This window comes from Drosophila ficusphila, unplaced genomic scaffold (assembly GCF_018152265.1).
Source record: "Drosophila ficusphila isolate 14025-0441.05 unplaced genomic scaffold, ASM1815226v1 contig_128, whole genome shotgun sequence".
NCBI classification, from domain to species: domain Eukaryota; kingdom Metazoa; phylum Arthropoda; class Insecta; order Diptera; family Drosophilidae; genus Drosophila; species Drosophila ficusphila.
Window position 1 is genome coordinate 187,018 of NW_025064017.1, and position 4,880 is coordinate 191,897.

At 45.7% G+C, this 4,880-nt stretch overlaps 1 pseudogene; it reads left to right on the forward strand.

Moving 5' to 3' along the window:
• The first annotated feature begins 737 nt into the window (after positions 1-737).
• LOC122320879 lies at positions 738-3,741 on the forward strand (annotated as a pseudogene).
• The last annotated feature ends 1,139 nt before the right edge of the window (positions 3,742-4,880 follow it).

The window sequence follows — 4,880 nt, forward strand, 5'->3', positions numbered from 1 at the left end:
ATCGCTCTCTCTCTCGTTATCTTTCTACTTACTCTCTCTCGTTGCTTGTCGGCTTCTTTTTTGGGTCAGCAATCGGCTGATCCGCGACTCAATTCAATTGTATTACTTCCTTTCGATCTCGCGGAACTTTATAACTCATTTCGTCGAAATAAAATCGCTGCTCTCGCATAAATCGAACTCAAAATTCTTGTTAATTTTTTAATTCAACAGCTAACAAAAAGCTTATTAGCTCAACATTTGGTGACCCCGACGTGATTTGTGCATAAAAGGGACTCAGTGCAAGTCACAAAAATTAATTTATTTTACCAGGCTGCATATTTTGCTTAATCTGTGTTGCAGCTACATTGTGCGTTTACCTGCCATAAACAACACAAATATTATAAATTGATTTGTGAAAATAATAACACTCTTGGTTACACAAACTTGTACATAAGTCGGTATATAGACCAGCAGCGGACCAATTTTTCGCATTCTCCTTTGCGCTCATCTTCCCGCTGATGAGCCGAATTTTGCCCGCTGAGTCTGCTGCATATCTCACTTTATGTTTGTTGTAAAACAATAAAATTAATTGATTTATGCAAATAATAGCACTCTGGTTACAAAAGCTTTACATAAGGCGGTATATAGACCAGAAGCGGACCGAATTTTCGCTGTTCCCCGTTACGCTTATCTTCCCGCTGAAGCCGAATTTTGCCCGCCGAATCTGCTGCATTTATTTGTTGTTGTTGCTGCTTAACATGGCTTCAGAAAATTCGGTTAGCGTCAGCGACAATCGCAATTCAAACAGGGTGACATTTTTGAGGCGCAAGGCAACTTCAATGTTTAATAGAGTGGAGCGGTTAATGGAATCCCTTTCAAGTTCGGCTTTGAATTCTTTTGACGATTCTGGCCTTCATGTGAGGTTGGAACTCATCAAGGAGCTTCAAAAGGCGTTTAAAAAGGTTCTCAACGAGCTGGAAGAATTGGACTTTGAGGAAATTGGAAATGACTTGGAGGAAAAATTTGATGATGTCGTCGTAATCCTGAAGTCGACGGTTCGATCGGAGATCACAACACAGTTGCGTTCCTCGCAACTGCTTCAGCACTCAACCTTTGCTGATGGCAATACGCCCGGTCATTTCGGCCATCAGCAGCGGGAAGCTCTGCGCCGAGCGATTCCCCTTCCCGCTCTTGAACTTCCGAAATTCGCTGGAGGTTATGCGAATTGGGCAGATTTCTATTCTATGTTTACAACCATCATAGATAGTCATCCTGACCTGACCAACATAGAAAAGCTGCAGCATCTACGTTCATGCCTGAGGGATTCTGCGTTGGAAACCATCCACTCGCTGGAAATTTCGGATGGCAATTATTCTGTGGCATTGGACTTGTTGCAAAAAGATTTGATAATCGTCGTTTAGTTTTTCAGGCACACATTACTGAGATCCTGGGGCTTAAGGCAGTGCAGAGTGGTTCCGTCTCGATGCTTCGTGAGCTGTCCGATAAGTTTAACGCTCATATTCGTGCTCTAAAAGGATTGGGCACAACTGAACAAATCGCAGGATGCATCATCGTCCAAGTACTGCTGCAAAAGCTAGATTCTGCGAGCCAGGCCAAATGGGAAGAGCGGTTAGAGGATCCAGCATTCGTCAATGTAATTCCGACGTGGGAATCCATGGCATCATTTTTGGAGCAGCGATGCAGGACATTGGAGACGATGGATTTCGCCATGGCAAGCTATGCGTCTGGCAATCAGGTGGGAAATAATAGAACGACTAATTCCCGTAGATCCGCTTTTGTTGCCACAAATATCAACCCATGGATTTGTTCATACTGTAATGCTTCTGGTCACTCTATTCACTATTGCCAAGATTTTAAAGCCCTACCCCCTGCTAATCGGCTTCAAGAAGTGAAGAGACTCGCTCTTTGCATAAACTGCCTTAAGTTAGGGCATCAGTTGAGGCAGTGCAATTCAAGCAATTGTCGTGCATGCGGAGCTAAACACCACACCCTCCTTCACTTGGGAAATTTGGCCTCAGCTACTCCACAGACAGGATCTCAGCTTCTAGAAGCTCATGCCTCTATTGCACCCAATACTGTCGTTGAACCATCTGCCGCGCCTTCCTCATCCACTGCTCTTATTGCTCAGGATTTCAGTACTGACATTGTGCTCCTAGCCACTGCCACTGTTCTCATAAAAAATCGGTCTGGAGTTTTCGTTCCATGTCGAGCCCTCCTTGACTCCGGCTCTCAGCTGCATCTTATAACATCTCGCTTCGCAGATCAGCTTCAAATAAAGAAGATAAAGACTTCGGCTTCTGTGACTGGAATAGGTGATTCCAGCTTTGTTACCAATGGTCACTCAGTCAATATTACGATGCAGTCCCGAACCTCTGAATACACGGTGAACATAACCGCAGTCATTGCTCCCAATATAACTGAGCGACAGCCTAGTTTCAATGTGGACATCGGCAGCTGGAAAATACCGCAAAACATACAATTAGCTGATCCCACATTTTATGTCCCTCAGCGTGTGGATCTCTTGATTGGAGCCAGTTTGTTTTACGAGCTGTTGTGCGTTGGGCAAATTAAGCTCCCACCTGGCTTACCGCTTATACAAAAAACTCGCCTGGGCTGGGTTGTTTCCGGAGGATATGGCGTCTCCAATGGCTCATCGTTAATCTCGACCATGGCCTTGCCTACCATTAATAAGGATAATAGCTTGGATCGACTTGATGATCTTCTTCGTCGATTTTGGGAGGTGGAAAGCTGCGTGGAGCCAATTGCACATGCTACTAAGGAAGAACTGGACTGTGAGGCGCACTTTACAAAGCATTTCATTCGCTCTCCTGCTGGAGATTATTCTGTTCGTTTGCCTGCCAAGCTCAATCTGGAATTATTGGGTGAGTCCTACCAGCAAGCTTATCGTAGATTCCTGTCCCTAGAGAGGAAACTAGATCGTCGGCCAGCCTTGAAGTCCCAATATGCGGCTTTTATAAAGGAATACCTTGACTTGGGGCACATGTCAACAGTTGCTGGCGCAGACCTCGCTTCTTGTCGCTTCTTTTTGCCTCATCATTGCGTCATAAAGGAGGAGAGTTCCACTACAAAGCTTCGCGTAGTTTTTGACGGATCTGCCGCGACTTCATCAGGCTACTCTCTTAATGATTTGCTCATGGCAGGCCCCGTAATTCAGCACACCCTGTTCCAGATTCTGATTCGTTTTCGCTCATACCCGGTAGCCATCACTGGAGACATTTGTAAGATGTACCGTTGTGTCAAGGTCCATCCAGAGGACAGCTATTTGCAATGCATTTTATTAAGGACTTCCCCACAGGACAAGCTGCAAGTATACAAGCTGGACACCGTCACTTATGGCACGAAGCCTGCATCATTTCTGGCTGTGCGGGCTATGCATCAGCTGTCAAGAGACGAGCATTCTTCGTTTCCGCTTGGGGCTGAGGTTATTCAGCGTGACTTTTACGTAGATGATTTGATATCTGGAGCCCAGACCGTGGACGAGGCTATCATCATTGTAAATCAGACCTCTAAAATTCTGTCCAGAGGAGGCTTCAAACTTAGAAAGTGGTGCTCAAACGTTCCAGCGGCTTTGTGTGGTGTGTCTGACGAAGATAAGGAGTCATATTTGAAGTTTGATGACGGCACTGACTTTACCAAAACTCTGGGCTTAGCCTGGGATCCTGCTTCTGATCAGCTATTGTTCTCTTTTTCTGTCTTGCAGTTGACCTCAAGTCCCTGTAGGCGTTCTGTCTTGTCTGCCATTGCACGATTTTATGATCCTCTTGGATTGGTTGGACCGGTGATTATTATTATTATTATTAGGGGGGGGAAAAGGTTACCTCGACCCAACTGGATCTATTGTACCCCCTATCTGAGCTTAGAGCTCACTCATCAGCCCGGCTCCTTCGATGAGGTTAAGGAGCTTTATCGGGTCGATGCCTCCAGAGGTCCCAAGTGTAAGGAACCTGGACCCGAGGGTTCTGCACCTCAGGCTACTTAGTGCTGGGCAATCTGATATTATGTGTAGGGAGGTTTCATCCTCGCTATCACAGAATCTGCATGTTTTCCTGTTTGTAATCCCTATATTAAATAGGTGTCTCCTTAGTTTGCAGTGTCCGGTTAGTAGACCGGTCACTATCCTAAGTGAGTTCTTCCCTAGTAGTATAAGTTTCTTAAACCTCTTCATGTCATAATTGACGATGAGGGTTTTGGCTTGTCTTTGGCCTGTGGTGTCTGCCCAGCAGGCTTGCCTCATATGTACCTCTTCTGTTCTTAGGTAATCTTTGACTGTGTGTCTGCCTATGCCACAGTAAGGCTCGGGTCCTATAAGGGGTCTTTCCGCCCCTAGTTTTGCTAGCCTGTCGGCTAGTTCATTCCCGGATATGTCTTTGTGTCCTGGAATCCATCTTAATGACAGCCTGTTGTTGCTGCCCAGGAGGTTCAGCTTTGTTCTTACTTCTCGTACCAGCTTCGAGGTGATTCTATTGCTGCATAGTGCAGTAATAGCCGCTCGACTGTCCGAGAGGATCGCAATGTCCTTGTTTGTGTACCCACGCTTCATATTGAGCTCTGCACACCGTCCTATGGCGCAAACTTCAGCTTGGAATATGCTGGTGTATTGGCCTTACGATTCATGGTATTTGATTCGTGGTCCTACTACTCCAAGGCCAGTGCCTTGGTGTGTTAAAGACCCGTCCGTATACCATGCTATAGTGTGACTCGCCATGGAGTGTACTTCCTTCATGGTGGTCCATTCTTTCTTGTTGCTCAGATGAGCAGAGAAATTCTTTTCAAAGATAATTTCTACTGTCATTTCGTCCCTGGGGTGTGAGCTCAGGGGAAGTTCGACTAGTAGTTTTGATGCATCCCTAGAACTGAGG